General features: G+C 38.2%; 1 long non-coding RNA gene and 1 pseudogene across 1 annotated transcript; one reads left to right on the plus strand and one right to left on the minus strand.

Annotated features, from left to right (window-relative positions):
• The first annotated feature begins 2,356 nt into the window (after positions 1–2,356).
• LOC103445916 (MDIS1-interacting receptor like kinase 2-like) lies at positions 2,357–10,616 on the plus strand (annotated as a pseudogene).
• A 1,092-nt stretch (positions 10,617–11,708) lies between these two features.
• Positions 11,709–18,233, minus strand: LOC103445893 (uncharacterized). The gene is made up of 2 exons (XR_003776918.2): positions 18,018–18,233; positions 11,709–11,956 (listed from the first exon to the last, which is right to left on the minus strand). It is a non-coding gene; the product is annotated as an uncharacterized lncRNA (long non-coding RNA).
• Positions 18,234–19,597: the final 1,364 nt, after the last annotated feature.

Here is a 19,597-nt window from a genome sequence, read left to right on the forward strand (position 1 = left end):
CTTGCCGAGCCCAAGGTTGGACCAATGCACAACATTTAGGGGCGTGGGCTTAAGATGGACCTCCGTATTAGCTCAAGCACCTCATTCTTTGGCCCGCGCCATCAAACTCGCCCGTATCTATGACAATAAGCAACAACGATGTCATAGCACCTTCCGCTAATACTCTCCTTGCCCTTCTCCGACGTCTCTGGTAGTGTCCTCGACGACATCCGCTCCACCCACCAGACCACTTCCCTCCTCGGCAGCTCGGCCACCGCTGCACCTATCTCCAACAGTAGTCTGTGAGCGCAGTTCTCGGGGCCAATGTTTATATTGCCCAAAGAAATACTTTCCTGGCCACATGATAAGTCGATATTATACTTTATATTTTACCCTTATCTTAGTCTTAATTTATTAGTTATTTTGGTAGAATTTTGATACTTTGTTATATTTTCAATGTAGGACATTCGACTTCATCTGGAGAAAAAAGTGATCAAACGGATGAATTTTGGAGTAATTCTAATTGGAGGATGTTCGTGAGTCTTTTAAGATGATTGTGTCAAAATTCCAGATTTTTCTACCAAGCCGTTTGACTGTGGCGAAGAAATAAAGGCCCAGGGTGCAGCTTTCCCATATTGACATTTATGGACGCTTTGGGTATTTTGAAGGTCAATATGGCATATTTTGAGGAAGATTCATCCTGAAGATTTGTTAACCACGTCTCAATCTTTAAAAAGATACATTTTGGGACCAAATCAGAGTTGATTTGGTCGGTCAAAAGTTTGATTTTCTGAGAAGTTTGAATTTCAGTTCAAATAGGAAACCTTTTATTTCCGAATTATCTTATTCTATTATGTTTCCCAGTTTTTAGAAGACATTTTCTAGGTAGGATTTTATTTTGTGGTCGTATAAATAAGGCTTTTTAGCCATTAGAAAGAAAAGGAGAGAGTACGAAGGCATCAATTTGGAAGAACTTAGTTAGGCTTTGACGTTTTGTATTTCAAGGTGTTTTCTATCTTTTTTCCATTTCAATAAAATTCCTTTTGTTTTATGGTTGTTCGTAACTAATTTTTGTTTGCTAGGGCGATGCCTTGAGCCTTATAATGAATATGTAGTCTTTATTCAATTTCTTATGATATTATGCATGCATGCTTTGAATTATTAATCATTGTGTTTAAACTGTCTCTATATCTTAATGCTTAGCTACTATTATGATGTTTATATAAGTAATCGGATGCAATTCGATCGGAATACCACCGGCGGATTGAATATTGCTTATTGTGATTGGTAGTTGTAATTTCACCTTGGACGAATACCACATCTTAGGGATTGCATGGTTTTTCAAAGGGTTTTCACAAAGCGTAATGAGTCATGCATGTTTATATTTGATCTGAATACTACAGACGGATTGCATGTTTGATATACGTTCTAGCTTGAATACCATGAGTAGAATATGCATTAGGAAAACCTAACCTTCAAAATTGCATGTGTAATTCATAAGTAATTGGTAAATCTACATAAGATTGTTAAGGGGACGGCGGAACCCTAGACTTTTATAATTTGGTTTTCAAAGCGTTTTCTTTTGTTTTCTTTACTTTGCTAATTTCTTTAACCTTTTTAGTTAAATTCGTTTTTATTATTTTTAAATTCAAAATTAACCTTTTCCAATCTTTGTTTTCAAGTAATTAATTAAGATTTGGTATTTACATAAATTATTCATTCAATTTCTGCGAAAAACAACCTTGCTTAAGCCGTTTATATTATAACTATCTTGTTCTCTTGTAAGTATTTTTAAGTGTTTTTATCCTTACTTCTATAGTTGGTAAAAATCCCTATCAAGAAATTGGTGCCGTCACCAGAGATTGTTATAAATAATTTGGGTTTTTCTTATTCTTAGTTAATTATTATTGTACATACATATATTTTTTATTTAATTGTTAATTTTATATTTTAGGTTGGTTTGTTGATTTTTGAGAGCACTATAATGATGGGCTGGGAACTACCACCACCAGAAGGATCACCTTTATGGGTTTCTTTCGTAAAACAGAGTTTCTATGGATTTAAACCTACAATTTATGTCCTTTGTTGTTCAAATACCCACGGAATTTTGCTATGCCCTAAAAGGAAATATTTTCTAGACTGTGTGAAGAAGCATATTAATATGAGAAACGACTCACAAAGGCATTGGGACGATCCCACTTTTGATTACTATGCTCCAGCTTTGAATAAGCATCCTAGTTTTAGATGGGCAGGTACTTAACAACCTTTTGAGCAGCCTAATGTGCCACAAAGTTCAAAGGACGGTTCGACTACTAGTACATTAGAATGTGTGAAGAGTTATGATAAATGAAATTGAAGAGCCGCCTGCCGGTAACTCATGCCAAAAGGAGGAAACAACCCTGATGACCTTGAAATTTCTCCAAAATCCGTTCCTACTCAGGTTCATACACCACACATCCCATATCAAGATGCTGCAAAGCAACCTACAAAGCAGCAGGAATTCATTGAAACTGACCTATTGGATGGGGATGTACAAACCAAATCAGACTCTGGGAAATCATGTGGCCAGCTATTGGACACTATCACTTTGGATACAGGGCTGGTTACTGATACAAACATTTTAGTTGCTGTATTGGGCAGTACACCAGCTAGGGGTGGGCGCGGTTCGGTTTGGTGCGGTTTTGAGTGAAACCAAAACCAAAACCGCAAGTTTTTGCGGTTTGGTTCGGTGCGGTTTTGAAGCCAAAACCAAAATGAAACCAAACCGTTTGGTTCGGTTCGATGCGGTTTCAAACGGTTTCGGTTTGGTTTTTAAGAAAAAATGTACAATTTGCAATTTAACATATTAAAAAGCATTTCCCAATAGTAATAGGAAAATGACATTTGTTATGTAAACAATTAGCATGTTGCATGTAGTTGTGATGTTAAAACATGTTTGTGCAACAAAAAGGTGTCCCTTACAATATTTTTCATAAAACAAGTTGAATAAATTTGAATTCATTAAACGTGAGCGAAATTTTCATACTAGAATATGTGATATCATGCTTCAAATGAGTGGCTTTTAGTAGATCATTGTTCGACTCTTGATAACAAGATTAGTCCACCCTTGTACATATATGTGTGTGTGATGGTATAAAATAACAAAGGTCCTTCAAGTTAATGAACAAAAGAAAGTGATGAATGATGATATTCTAGTGTGGTTGAGTCCATACTAAGTGTATGAATTTTAACAAACGACCAATTAAAACATGAAATCTAATATGGACATTTAATTAAATGTTTATTAATATTTGCGGTGCGGTTCGGTTTCGGTGCGGTTTTCAAAAGCCAAAACCGAAACCAAACCGTTTTCTATGTTGCGGTTCGGTTTCAAAACCGAAACCGTTTCAAAACCGCAAAACCAAACCGTTCGGTGCAGTTCGATTTGGTTCGTGTTTCGGTTTCGGTTTTCGGTTTTAAGTGCCCACCCCTAACACCAGCACAACTAATTGTAATTAAAGAAATTCGGGCCTAAGTCCTACAACGTAGCTAAGACATACAAGGAATGGGAGAAAAAGTTTAATGGCAGCCAGATTCTTCATAGAGACATTCCACCAGTGAAAAAGTTGTGGGTATTAAATACAAGATGGAAGTTAGTTCGATGGAGACACAAGCCTCGCTGGAAGGGACCTTATTTGATTTCAAAGACTCATTCTCATATAAGGGTATAAATAAAAGATTCAGCCACTGAATTTAAATGCACAGTTCATGTCACTCCATACTTACCATTGCTCTATGATGCTACTAAGGCATGGTTGACCCTAAAAGAACAAGTGACGTGATTATCAACCTCATTCCCATTCGTCTAGCTATAGACGTTAACTAAAACACTAATTGGAAGACAACCCATTTTTTCCAGCTCTTTTCTTTGTATTTTCGTTCATTTTATTTCTTGTTTTTATTCCTTATCACAAAAAGCCGAAAAACAAAAAAATCACATAAAAAAAATTCAGAAAGTTGAAAAAAAAATACAAAAACAGCAATTCGTTTTAGTTGATCACTTTGTTTGTTTGTTTGTGTAACTTTTTTTTTTTTTTTTTTTTTTTTTCCATTTTGGGTTTTTATTCTCATCCGATTTTTAATGTGTGTTTTTGGCAGGTTGAATTCAGAATCAATTGGCCCTAAATATGCGCTAAGCGCACACATTCGACTGAATCATGCATTCAGTAGCATTCATACACTCAACTCAGTACATTCATCATTCATCCACAATAATCAGATTCCAAACGAATGCAGAAAAGATTGAGGCAGAGTTCAAGAATGCTTATTGTGGGAGAGCCCTCTGCATTGTTTGGAATCCCCTTTCACTCACTCTCTCTCTCTCATATTTTAATAAAATAATTGTTTTACAATAAGTTTGGGGTGGTCCAGACAGCACAGAGGCGGACATTCATCAAGCCATGTCACAGATCCAGTATCATGCACAGTTTTTGCTCAATATTTGTCATATGGAGGCATGCAAGCACACAGAAAATTACATGAGCATTGAAGAAATTTAAGTCTTAGAATGCATGACAAAAACATTTCGGAGATCCGCATGATTTCCAGAGACATCACACCATGCTTAATTTTAACGCAGTACAGGGATTTGATTTACTTCCATTTCGTAGATCTGAGCAGCCATCTTTGCTGTGTGTACAGAAGCTCCGTGTGTGCACCTTTGCCCCTCGCAGTCACTATTCTTTCCTTGGTCTTACTCGGATCCCGAACTCTACCTACAGAATACATACATGCATGTGTTAGAATTTCGTTTTCATTTGACCTTCGGTCATGAACTCCAAGGAAAGAAGATGTGGATGCATTTTACCTGAGGAAAGTGGCTCTGTATTTGCAGCTGTAAACAAGTTGGGGGTGGAACAGAGGAGGTGCAGCTTTGGGGCCTTCGGTTTCCGTTGCAGAAATGGAGGAGAGAGGAAGAATCTCGACTTCTTTTTTTCGACTTCTTGAAGAGAGAGAGAAATGGATTGCTGGGTTTGGAGGATGGTACTGGTTGAGCGGCTCTGGACTACGTCGCGAGTTCGACTCCAGGTGACTTTCTTCCTTGTTTTTCCTTTCTTCTTCATTTTTATCTTTGTTTGCTGCTCGTTGTTTGCTTATTTATTTGCTTTCTGTTTTTATCTCTTTCTTTTTATAGTTTTAATTAGTTGTTTTTATTTTACTTTTATTTATTTTCCATCCCTTGAGGACAATGTGTGATTTTAAATGTCAATATAAGAATCCTAACTTATTTGGGAAACTTTAAGGAATTCTGAATTCTAATTCATTGATGATTATTTTGGTATTTGAAAAACCATCTCACTTAATTCAATTTAGATGATAATCGTTTTAGATTGAATATTTTGTCATTATTTATACAAAAAGTAGTCACCATTTATAGATTGTGACTATTTCTATGAACAGTGTCACTATTTTTAAAAACAGTTATCACCATCTCTAAACAGTGACACGATTTCCAGAAACAGTGACACTATTTCTAAAAACGGTGACATTATTTTTAAAAACAATGACACTATTTCTAAAAATCGTGTTCACCATTTTTAGACAATGACACTATTTCTAACAATGGTCACCATTCCTAGACAATGCCACTGTTTCTAGACCTAGACTTAAAATTTAGGACTAACACAAATTTAAAGACCAAGTATTACAGACACGTATCATGTACAATCTAGAAAATTAACCAACTAAAAAAGCTTGCGGTTTTAGCATAGAAATATGAATTATATTATTTGGAAAAAAAGAACTTGTTGACACATTTTTTACTGTAAGTGAGCCTCTTTGGCTTATCCTTTTATTTGTCCTAAAAAAGAAAGCTATTGTGAAAAGAAAACATTTGCAGCATCAATGGGTGTGACAAGGACAAGGAATAACCATGGTCCATTGTTTCGAACTATCTCACACTTAAAATTAGTAACTGAATTGTAGAAAGCTACAAGTTGGAACTGCAAGTGTACAACAGTTCCTCAAGAAAAATTGCTTGTCAATGAATTGATTGCACCAAATTTTAGATTCGGTTTGGATCAGGTTTGATCGTAGTGGACATTGCCATATCTCAAGAGGCAGCTATTAGGCTTTGGTCAATGTAACGCCTTGGAGAGTATGAGAGATGGACTAAGAACATATGTCGTTAAGGGTGTATATGGAGATGTATAATACATATATATCATTTTGGTTGAAAAAATATATCTTTAATGAGAGAGTGTAAGTTACACCCATTTTAGTTAAAAAAAATATAAATATTTATATAAATTTACATCTTTTATATCTTCAAAAGAAAAAAGAAACTAAACTAAAATATTACATTGAACGTTTAAAAAGGTTAAAAATGTAGCCTTTTAGTATTATGGTCTAATGATATTCATCTTCACTGGTACGTGAGAGGTCTTAGATTCGATTCTTGCCAAAAGCGAATTTGAACTATGTTATTAAGCCCATTGTGAGGCTTAGCCCACTCTCCCACCCCCTAAGTGTAAATAATGTTGTTTGTTCAAAAATAAAACTGTATGATTGCAACTTGAGTAGCCTAGAAAACCTATACCTCCGCGGTAACCAATTATCCGGATCAATCCCCCAAGAGATGGAGAATCTAATGAAGTTGACAACACTTGACTTGGCTACTAACCGATTTTCTGGTTATTTGCCTTGAGATATTTGTAGAGGTGGACTGCTACAAAGGTTTAGTGCAGAAAACAACGAATTTTCAGGTCCAATCCCAAAAAGCTTGAAAGGTTGCAAGAGCTTGTCAGAGTCCGTCTTGATGGGAACCAATTTACAAGAAATATATCTGTAGACGCAATTTACAAGCAATATATCTGAAGACTTTGGCGTCTATCCGAATCTTCACTTTGTAGACCTAAGGCACAACAACTTATATGGCAAAATCTCAGACATCTGGGGATAGTGTCCAAACGTAACAGCCCTACGGATTGCGGGGAACAACCTTACTGGGAGCATACCATCTGAGATTGTCAATGCAACTAAAATTCAGGAACTCGATTTTCCTTCGAATCATCTGGTTGGGGTGGTTCCCAAGGATTTGGGGAGATTGACTTCTATGGTGAATCTAAAGTTGAATGGGAATCAACTTTTTGGTTCTATACCCTCAGAATTTGGAGCATTCGCTGAACTCGAACATCTTGTCGTGTCCACCAAGAAGTTGAATGGCTCAATTCCAAGCATTTTTTGTGACTTGGTCCATTTATACCACTTGAATTTGAGCAACAACAATTTCAGTCAAGAAATTCCACTTCAGTTGGGCAAGTTATTTCACCTGTCACAGTTAGATTTGAGTCATAACTCACTTGACGGCAACATACCATCAGAAATTAGCAAAATGCAGAGATTGGAGCAGCTGAATCTTTCCCACAATAATCTTTCCGGTCTCATTCCTACAACGTTTGATGGAATGTGCAGCTTGTTGTACATAGACGTATCCTACAATCACTTGCAAGGTCCCATCCCCAACAACAAAGCATTTCAAGATGCTCACAGCTTTGAAGGGAATGTAGGACTACAATCCTGCAATAAGCATGTCTCAAAAAGAAAAAACAATAGAAAACTCGTGTTTGCAATCGTTTTCCCTATCTTGGGAGCAGTTTTACTTAATTTCCTTGCAATTGTCTTCATCAAAACAGGAGCAGCCTCTCCATAAATGGGGGTAAGGCTAGCCGACATTCACCTCTCCCAGACCCTGCGTAAAGCTGGAGCCTTGTGCACTGGGTACGACCTTTTTTTGTCTTCATCAAAACAAGAAGAAAGAAAGAGCCGGGAACATAAAAGAGTGATATCCATTGATAGGAGCATATTTATCCGACTTTGTTAGCTTGTTTCTTTGCATTTAGTGAGTTAGTTTTTGTTTATTATAGTGATTTAAGCTATTTTCGTGTGTTTGTAGGTCCAAATGGCAAAAGTGGCAACAAAAGGCAATTTGAAGGATTTTAAAGCAGTTTTGGATTTGGAATAGATAGCATGCGTATGGAGCATAATGGATGGACCTTTTTGAAGTTTAAAGAAGCTAAAAATGTGCTACAAATCTGGAAGAATTAATTCAAGATTTGGAAGATAAGGAATCAGCTAAAAGGAAGGAACATTATCCAACCTTATCCTATCCAAACTAACCTTATTTTATCCTACCTTAATTCCAGCTGCAAGGGGGGAATCAATTTTACATTAAATCACCTAAATATTTGGTTCTAGAAGCCCTATCCTCTGCCTAAATTGGTGCCGCACCACCCTTTCTAGAAGCCTAGAAACCTACTGTGTATCCTATTCCCTTTCCTCCAAGGATTGTGTTATCCTTTTCCTCTACAAATTATTGCTGTGCAATCCTTTTCCCTTCAGAAATTGTGCCGAACCCTAGCCCTATAAATACACATCTTTGCCGCACCATTCAAAACACCACACACGAGAGAAATTCAGAGAGAAAAATAAAAAGAGTGCCGCAGGTTTTTGAGAGTTTTTAGAGATTTGTGCCGTGCTTGCAAGGAGAAGAAGGACTTGTGTCGTGACCCTGCAGCCAATGATTGTGCCAAATCTGCCATTGGAGTGCTGGAGCGTTTATGGGTTCTTTCTATCCTTAGTTTTAGTCTAATGTTTATTTTAATTTGGTCTTCAATTATGATGAACATGTGGAACTAATTTCGTTTTAGTTAGAGGTGAATTCAAAGCTATGAACATAAATGTGATACGAATTGATTACATCCATTTATTGTTTCATAAATCGTGAATACAATTTATTTATCTGTTTTATGGAGAACTTGTTCTTGTGTGTTGATTAAGGATGCATACTTAGTTTGCATACAAAGATTTGATGCTAAAATATGAGGGAATTTCATCTAGTCGTTATGAACTTATATTTACAGGTAAATTCTTGGCAGGAGTATCATGCAGTTTATAGTTACGAATGCCTTATCATTGCTTATGATTTTTATAGAACTTAATGATCTTTAATATGTATCTCTATCATGTTGTTCATATAGGGAACTTGATAAGAATAATTTGATTGTGTCGCTGAGTCCAATTCAATGAATTTAGGAAACTCTGAAAGTTAATTTATGCTTCTCACGATTAATTTGGGGCATTGTCATTCATGGTTTATAGGAATAATAAATGGAAATTGATTTGTATGCATATGTGTCATGTGTGAAGAAAGACCCTCTAGCTACCCTTACACCCCTAAAAACATCCAATTTCGTATTACCTTTAGTTTGTTTATGCAAGTACTTAGGTTTACTTTAAATTCATCAAAACAACCCCCATTTAGTACTCTGAGTCTTTTTAGTTTAATTTTCGTCCAAATTTGGACCCTTTAGTTCTTGTTTTGAGTCAATTTAACTTAGTTTTGTGTTATTTGAGTCAGTTTAGCTTGTTTTGAGTTGTTTGAGTCTAGTTTTAAGTTTTTAGGTTTAATTTGTGTTGATTAGCATCCCTAACTAATCACTGGCTTAGAACGATCCCTACTTATGCGTACTATAACTATTTTAATAGGGTTTAATTTGTGTGTTAGTTTTTACCATATCATCCACAATGAATTTTTTTCAATCTCTCTTTTTTATGGAAAAAAATTGTATTGGGAGATCATAAGAGCAACCAATGGTTTTGATTCCATATTTTGCATTGGGAAGGGAGGATCTGGAAGTGTCTACAAGGCAACGCTACCATCAGGCATCATAGTTGCCGTGAAGAAACTCCATCAAAAACTTGACGGCGAGGGGACATCGCAAAAGGAGTTCCACAATGAAATAAGTGCACTAATCAATATACGACATCGAAACATTGTGAAATTTTGTGGCTTTTGCTCAAATTCACAGCACCCATTTCTGGTCTATGAATATCTAGAAAAGGGTAGTCTGGCTTCAATCTTGAGCAAAGAAGACGAAGCAAAAGAATTGGATTGGAGTAGGAGGGTGAGAATTGTAAAAGGCGTAGCTCTTGCACTGTCTTACCTGCATCATGATTGTGTGCCGCCAATTGTACACCGAGACATATCAAGCAGCAACATTTTGATGGATTACGACTACAAGCCTTGTGTTTCAGACTTCGGCACTACTAAGCTTTTGAATCCAGACTGGAGCTGCCTTGCAGGCACATACAGATATGTAGCACCAGGTAAAGTAAAACAATTAAAATATATAATGTTGAATCTGGTGATATAAAGTTAAAACATATGCCAATGGCTTGCTTTCCCTTAATTTTTATCCAGAGTTGGCCTACACAAGGAAGGTAACTGAGAAATGTGACGTTTATAGCTTCAGAGTGTTGGCACTGGAAGTCATCATGGGAAAGCGACTACTAATCTCATTCGTGTTTTTTTGGTGGAAAGGAATCTGGTTTTCTATCAATAATCCTACTTAATAATTGAGCAACAACTAATCTCATTTGTGACATAAACTTAAAGACTAATTAGTATCATAATTACCATTCCTATTTTTAAAATCTCATTCATGACATAAACCTAAAGACTAATTAGTAACATAATTAGCATTCCTATTTTTAAAACCAAATTATGCGTAGGCAAACCATTAAAGTCAAGTTTGTTTGAAAAATCAGTTGGATACATTGTTTCAAGATTTTCATTTGCAGAATACAAAAAATCATAACATAAAAGCTATCTCTCAACCCATGCCAAAAAGTTGCCAATCCAGATTATTCACAATTTTCACAGCAACGCTCTGATCAAAGATTCTAAGAAGGAACATAGCTAATAAGCAGTCATAACTATCAAACTCACAGATGTAATAACTATCAAAATCATAGATGCAATAACTATCAAACTCATAGAAATATAAACACACATTCCATTACATTTCCAGTAAACTAAATACTCAAGAGCTCTTTTTGACATTGCATTGTAATCCCTTTGTAAACCAGAAAAGCAATAACCATATTTCCAAAAAAATACTTTAGACACACAAATAGATAATCAGGTAAAAATACTATCCATTGGTTTAACATATGTTTTCCACACCGCTGAGACTATGAATTATGGCTATTGTCCATTTCATGCAAAATCAAAGAAATAAGATCTGTTATTATAGAAAATCAATTATGTGGACAGGCAATTGAAGACTGATTTAACCGAAGGCTGTTCTAGTGTTTACAGCCACTTCTAGTATAATTTAGTTTGACATTGATATTCAAAATTTTCATCCAATAAATTGGCAAGCGGTGCTGAATATTAAATTACGAAAACAATTTTATGTACTGGGCAACTGTGCCTTGAAGCTCAGAAATACAAAATACACATAGCCAAAAGCTCAATAAAAAGCAAGGAACCGATAACTCTAAGGAAAAGCTACAAAGAAAGCCATTGGGTTACCATAGTCGAGTGGTCTCATTTACCTTGAAATGGGGGTACCGCCCAAGCTTGAGTTTTCATGCCTTGAAAATTCAAAAAAGGATATGTTTCGATCCCCAGATAGATGCATTCTATTTAAGAAAAATACATGGAAATATAATGAAGTTCAGAAATCCAACCATGTCGGTTAAATTCCTTGTGCCAGGTTGCTCAAGGATGACCTCCTAGTACTTACACTTCTAAGTGAGATTTGACTTGGTTTCACAATTCCGACTCCTGCGTATTTTGGTACACCATTTTGCACAGCCCTAAGATCCTGTATTACAATTTCAATTTTGCTTACGCATGCATGCACTACAACAGTAGTACAGTGATGTAAAACAAAGACTCTGACTTATCACTTGCAGCCATGTTTCCAATTGCCGCATCTCTTTGTTTTATTAATTTTTCTTTTATAATCAAACATAAATCACAGATACTTCAAAAACCAGAAAGAGAAAAAGAGAAATTAGAAAATCATATTGAAAACCCCTACCAAAGCACGTTAATAATCTAACTAATGAATGCGGTTCGAGAAACAAACCCCTGTTCGAGTGTGACTGATCAGATCCCGCACTTGCATTGCTGTTTCCACACAGCACTCTGTACACAAAATCCCCCAAAAAATAAATACATAGTCCACACACAAATCAACCAACAAATAAGAAAAAAAATCATCTTTTTCAATGACTTTCTTAAATGGGGAACAACCTGCTAATACCCTTCATGGCCAAAGCACAAAGAATAATTCATATATGTTTTTCAATTTTCAAATCACAAAGTGGAATACAAATCTTAAAACTTTTAAGCCAAAAACAGATGCACTATTTTTCCAGAGACTCAAAAAAAAAAAAAGAAAAAGAAAAGAAAGCAAGTGCAAGCACAAATCTTGTGAAATAATTAGGAATATTCTATAAATAATCATATGCAAATCATTACCCGATTAATCACCAAAAATATCAAAACAGAAATCCATAGCCAGAAATTGAAAGACATATCATATTATCAGTTCAAGAATAAGAAAACACAAAATTCATAACAAAGCAAGCCAATAAACAAAACCCACGAAGAAAATCTCAAAATTCCAAAACCTCAAAAGGATTATGAAAACAAAGACGCACTCAGAACTAAGAGCCCAGTGGAAGCTCTGTTTACACAAAAGCTATAACCAAAATCACAAACTTAAATTTGTCGGACCCAAAAAATTTTTACATACACAAATGTAAAATTTGGATTTTTACATGGTTGCTTTCGTTTTTAACAATGTTTCGGTTGCAAGTATATGGACGGTGGTCAAAATCTTGGCTTCAAATTTTGAATTTGTAGGGATTGGTGTCATTACATACAACAACAACAACAACAACAAAGCCTTTTCCCACTAAGTGGGGTCGGCTATATGAATCCTAGAACGCCATTGCGCTCGGTTTTGTGTCATGTCCTCCGTTAGATCCAAGTAATCAAGTCTTTTCTTAGGGTCTCTTCCAAAGTTTTCCTAGGTCTTCCTCTACCCCTTCGGCCCTGAACTTCTGTCCCGTAGTCACATTTTCGAACCGGAGCGTCAGTAGGCCTTCTTTGCACATGTCCAAACCACCGGAACCGATTTTCTCTCATATTTCCTTCAATTTTGGCTACTCCTACTTTACCTTGGATATCCTCATTCCCAATCTTATCCTTTCTCGTGTGCCCATACATCCCACGAAGCATCCTCATCTCCGCTACACCCATTTTGTGTACGTGTTGATGCTTCACCGCCCAACATTCTGTGCCATACAACATCGTTGGCCTTATTGCCGTCCTATAAAATTTTCCCTTGAGCTTCAGTGGCCTACGACGATCACACAACACGTCGGATACACTCTTACACTTCATCCATCCAACTTGTATTCTATGGTTGAGATCTCCATCTAATTCTCCGTTCTCTTACAAGATAGATCCTAGGTAGCGAAAACGGTCACTTTTTGTGATCTTCGCTAGATTGCTCCGGTCATTAGTGTGGATAAGTATATAAATGGATAGAGATAGGAAAGCAAACACAAGATGTACGTGATTCACCCAGATTGGCTACGTCCACGGAATAGAGGAGTTCTCATTAATTGTGAAGGGTTTACACAAGTACATAGGTTCAAGCTCTCCTTTAGGGAGTACAAGTGAATGATTTAGTACAAATGACATTAGGAAATATTGTGGGAGTGTGGTATCGGCTTGACTTTCCTTATCTGTCTCATAGGTAGATGTGGAATCTTCTCTGGAAGTACTCTTCCTCCATCCAGGGGTGGTATCTGTAACTGGTGGAGATGCACAAGGTAATGTATCAATGTCACTTGAAGCTTACTTGTAGTTTCAGGCTTGGTCAAGCGTGATACAAACCATGTAGTAGGAGTTCCCCAAGTCGCCGAGCTAGGGGATCTGCTGAAAGAGGTAACAGACAAGGTAAGCAATCAGAGCTCCGGCTGATTGTTCACATTCTCCCTATCTTGCAGGCAGCATGAAGGATAAATAGAAGAAAAATGAGAAGAGATGATATGAGATACTTTTGCTTTTGAAGAAGTAACTTTCCACAGGCTTATTCTTGAACTGGGCTGGAGGGTTTTCTGGTTTCCTCCAAAGTATAAGGCCGACTGAAGAATTTGAGGGTCAAAACAAGTCCATCAAATCTAGAGTACGTTCGACCCTGCTGATATGGGATACTTTTGCTTTTGACAGAGTAGTGGATGTATCGGCACGTGTGCTGTTACGCTTGTCTCCACATGCTTCATTGTATCCTTCTCACTTGCCCTATCTGTTTCTCAGGCAGATGCGGTATCTTCCTTGGAAGCATAAGATGTTGAAGATGAGTACTCGAGAGCAATGCCAGGGTAAGGGGTTCCAGGCAGTCAGTTCCTGGCTGGAAGCTTGATTCCAAGTGCTGACTGATTGCTCTCTTTCTCCTTGTCTTGCAGGTAAGAACAAGGCCAAAGGAAAAGACAGGGAAAAAGCATGATATGGGATACTCTTGCTTTTAACCCTGATGATATGAGATATTCTTGCTCTAGTATAGCTTGTTTACAGAGGTATTATCGGGGGGAAAGAAAGCTGAATATTTCGAAAGGCTTCGTTGGGAGTGCCCTCTCAGATAAGAGGAAGGGTTGAGCATTTTTGCAGGTCTACCTGTCCGTTGGGGATGGAGGTCGACATATATAGGAGTCTCCCTAACATCAAGTAATAATGCTATTCCTTTACCCTGCTTGGTCATAGCACGGTAGTGGGAGCTGCCAGCTTCACAAGTTTTAACTCTGTCAGAGCACTTTGAAAAAGTGGTCTGTGGTATCTGGAAAGCTGATGTTGCGTGTGAAGATTACAGACAAGCTTTATCCAAGGAGATCCGGCTCTTGAAGTTGGGAAAGTGGTGCCTCTTCGGTTTTCGAACAAGCAATCCTGTCGGGGATCTGGCTCTCGAGATTCGGAGAACGATGCCTCTTCGATTTTTGAGAAAGCAATCATGCTGGGGGTCTGGCTCTCGAGATTCGGAGAGCGGTGTCTTCGATTTTTGAGAAAGTAATCATGTTGGGAGTTGGGAGTGTTTTCTCGAATATGAGTAAAGGTTGGGCATGTTTGCTAGTCTACCTTGCCACGAAGCACAGAGGTTGACACACAGGGACTTTCCAATTATCCAGCAGTGGTACTGTTCCTTTACCCTCTCTTCGATTTTTGAGAAAGTAATCATGTTAGGAGTCTGGCCCTCGAGATTCGGAGGGCGGTGCCTCTTCGATTTTGGAGCAAGCAATCTTGTTGGGGGTGTTTTCTCGAATGTGAGTAAAGGTTGGGCATGTTTGCTAGTCTACCTTGCCACGAAGCACAGAGGATGACACACAGGGACTTTCAAATTATCCAGCAGTGGTACTGTTCCTTTACCCTCTCTTCGATTTTTGAGAAAGTAATCATGTTGGGAGTCTGGCTCTCGAGATTCGGAGGGCGATGCCTCTTCGATTTTGGGGCAAGCAATCTTGTTGGGAGTGTTTTCTCGAATGTGAGTAAAGGTTGGGCATGTTTGCTAGTCTACCTTGCCATGAAGCACAGAGGTTGACACACCGGGACTTTCCAATTATCCAGCAGTGGTACTGTTCCTTTACCCTTGTGGGTAATAATATGGTAGCTAGGCCGTCAAAATTTATGTGTCTAAACTTTGTTAGTGTTGTTTCTTTGCTATTCTTTTACCCTTCTTGGTCAGAGCGATGTAGTGAGAGTTGCAAGCTTCATGTGTCTCGACTTTGTCAGAGAACTTTGGCAAAGTTATATGTAGTACCCATGAGCTACTGTTGCGTGTGGGAAGTGGGTGATTGAACAGTACGATTCATGTGCTTTCTACTTCGCCAGAAATCTTCGACAGAATGCCCATAATTTCCGCAAAGCTGAGTGTGCGTGTGACAGGTGCTGACAAGGCTGGAAAAGTAGTCTCAACTTTGTCAGAGAACTTTGGCAAAGTTATATGTGGTACCCATGAGCTACTGTTGCGTGTGGGAAGTGGGTGATTGAACAGTACGATTCATGTGCTTTCTACTTCGCCAGAAATCTTCGACAGAATGCCCATAATTTCCGCAAAGCTGAGTGTGCGTGTGACAGGTGCTGACAAGGCTGGAAAAGTAGGTGCCTCTTCGATTTCTGAGATCGACCCTCGTGGTCTCTGAGCAGCCCAGCTTTTGAGAAAGCAAACCTCTTCAATTTCTGAGATCGGCCCTCGTGGTCTCTGAGCAGCCCAGCTTTTGAGAAAGCAAACCTCTTCGATTTCTGAGATCGGCCCTCGTGGTCTCTGAGCAGCCCAGCTTTTGAGAAAGCAAACCTCTTCGATTTCTGAGATCGGCCTTCGTGGTCTTTGAGCAGCCCAGCTTCTGAGAAAGCAAACGCCTCTTCGATTTCTGAGATCGACCCTCGTGGTCTCTGAGCAGCCCAGCTTTTGAGAAAGCAAACGCCTCTTCGATTTCTGAAGCTTCGTCGAGTGCAGATTTTTATAGAGGCTGACATTAAGTTCCAAAGCACACTTGAATATCCACCAGTAGAAGCTCCATTCTTGCACTTCTAAGATCTTGATTTGTCTGACCTCTTCTCTTTTCTACACCTTTGAAAATGTCTGGCCCCTCCGACCGTCGTTTTGACTTGAACCTTGTTGAAGAGGCAGCCCCGCCTTCTCCAGACAACATATGGCGCCCATCCTTCGTCTCCCCTACTGGTCCTCTTACCGTTGGGGATTCCGTGATGAAGAATGATATGACCGCTGCGGTAGTGGCCAGGAACCTTCTCACTCCCAAAGATAACAGACTACTTTCCAAACGGTCTGATGAGTTGGCTGTTAAGGATTCTCTGGATCTTAGTGTTCAGTGTGCAGGTTCTGTGTCTAATATGGCCCAACGCCTATTTGCTCGAACCCGCCAAGTTGAATCATTGGCGGCTGAAGTGATGAGTCTCAAACAGGAGATTAGAGGGCTCAAGCATGAGAATAAACAGTTGCACCGGCTCGCCCATGACTATGCTACAAACATGAAGAGGAAGCTTGACCAGATGAAGGAATCTGATGGTCAGGTTTTACTTGATCATCAGAGATTTGTGGGTTTGTTCCAAAGGCATTTATTGCCTTCGTCTTCTGGGGCTGTACCGCGTAATGAAGCTCCAAATGATCAACCTCTGATGCCTCCTCCTTCTAGGGTTCTGTCCAGTACTGAGGCTCCGAATGATCCCCCTCCGGTGCCTTCTCTTTCTGGGGCTCTACCGACTGCCGAGACTTCTCCTAAGCAACCTTTGTGAAGGCTCCCTCTTGTTTGTTTATTTTGACTCAAGTATATGTACATATTTGTAATTTATCGGGGATATCAATAAATAAGCTTTCCTTCATTTCAACTTATTGTGTTAAATCACCAAAGCCTTCTTCGCTAAGTTCTTTGAATTTTCTTTTGTTGAAGCTTGTATGTTGGAGCTTTGTGAGTGGAGCATGTAGGTTGAGGTAGTGTTCCCTTAATTTCCCGAGCGAGGACAACTTCTCGGTTGGAGACTTGGAAAATCCAAGTCACTGAGTGGGATCGGCTATATGAATCTTAGAACGCCATTGTGTTCTGTCCTGTGTCATGTCCTCCGTTAGATCCAAGTACTCTAAGTCTTTTCTTAGGGTCTCTCTCAAAGTTTTCCTGGGTCTTCCTCTACCCCTTCGGCCCTGAACCTCTGTCCCATAGTCGCATCTTCTAATTGGAGCGTCAGTAGGCCTTCTTTGCACATGTCCAAACCACCGTAACCGATTTTCTCTCATCTTTCCTTCAATTTCGGCTACTCCTACTTTACCCTGGATATCCTCATTCCTAATCTTATCCTTTCTCGTGTGCCCACACATCCAACGAAGCATCCTCATCTCCGCTACACCCATTTTGTGTACGTGTTGATGCTTCACCGCCCAACATTCTGTGCCATACAGCATCGCCGGCCTTATTGCCGTCCTATAAAATTTTCCCTTGAGCTTCAGTGGCATACGGCAAAATTTGGATACTCCAGTGGTAGATCAGGCTACAAATTCAAAATTCAAAACAGAAAAATCCAAATTAAACACAATTCAAAAGCGATTTAATAATTACCAACCACAAATCCCCCATGCATGTAATAAAAAATAGAAATTACACATAAAAATACAGAAATAAGAAAAGGGTACCACATATTTTCATGTCGCTGCTGCTCTTCACAACCCACAAAATTCGAGCCGAAAGATGGTGGTGGCCGTGGTTCCGTGAGAGAGAGAGAGAGTTCAAGACGCAGGCTCTGAAATGTTGACTGGTGTTGCAGTGCGATTCTTGAGAGAGAAGTCGAGAGTGGGTGAACTGGTGTCGCGATGATCTGGATGAACTGGAAGTGTCGAGAAGAATGCTGCTGCACTTGTAGCAAGGCAAACAGAGGCAAGATCTGAAATATTAAAAAATAATCAAGGGCAAAATTGGAAGAACACTATTCACCGAAAAAGTATGCTAATGCCTTATCTTCACCCTCACTTTTTAATGAAAATTTTAATTACAAATTTGCTCATTTGTAAAATGATTAATAAGGGCCAAAGTTACTCTCTTTTGTGTTATTTTTTTTTTATAAAAAAATAAAAGTTTAGGCGTGATAACTCTCACGCTCTGTTTAGACAATTTGTCTCTCTTAAACCCTAATTCATCCTTCACATCTCTTTTCATTCAAAGAATTCAAAATCATTCAAAGAAAGCAAAAAGAATGAACTTAGAAGATGGCCTTTATGTGGAAGAAGTAAAGGATTATGTGTAGGTCGTGGCCATCCTACAATTGAATATGCATAGCTCTATTGCCGTGATTTTATATTTAACTTTTGCCTACAATATTATGATTAGTATTAGGTTAGAGTACAATTTGTTTCACGTTTTCATATATGTATTCCTGAAATTTGTATTTTAATTTTCATATGCTTTTATATTTAACTTTCACGTTTTCATGGTTGTTCCATGTTTATATGATTTTCTATTTAACTTCCACATTTTCATATGCGTATTCTTGAAATTTGTTTTGAAAAATAAACAAAAGCTATTCTAATCATATTTGTACATGTCTTTCTTTGCAGCAGGTAGATGAATCTGGTAGTAATTCAACATCTACACAAATTGGAAAAAACATAGTGAACCATCGTGTTTAGAATAGGCTACTCTATACATTGCTCGTATACAACAATTCAAATCCATTATAGGATCTGCTATCATAACTAGAGAGATCGTGGAGTTTGACAAAAATCGAAGTTGGTGCAGTGCTTGTCCAAAACTTTTAATTTTCTCTTTTTTGATTGGTCTCCATTATAAGTTTTGCTATCATAACCTCACTCGCATGCGTTCCTTACGAAAATTTCCCATTTAAAGCTGTTTCCATCATCATCTAGCATAATCCTAGGGGTTTGGGCTTGAGAGATGGTTTACTTGAGTAAGCTCCTCCATTTTCAATCCCAACCAAATGTGTACATCAGGCTGAAGATTGGGTTCTCCTCCATTTTCAATCCCAACCAAATGTGTACATCAGGCTGAAGATTGGGTTATGGTGGGTGGGGAAACAACTTTTTAATTTTTTTAACTTTTTATAGTGGGTGTAAATATAACGTAGATGGGAAAATAAGATAATAAGGTGGATCTAGCAGCTCTCCAAAGTTTTAGGGAAAATGAGTGTTTTTTTTATAAGTATAATGATATATATTACATTAATGGGAGGGGAAGTTCGGCTAAGCCACACAATGAGCAA

Source organism: Malus domestica, chromosome 10 (assembly GCF_042453785.1).
Source record: "Malus domestica chromosome 10, GDT2T_hap1".
Lineage (NCBI taxonomy): Eukaryota > Viridiplantae > Streptophyta > Magnoliopsida > Rosales > Rosaceae > Malus > Malus domestica.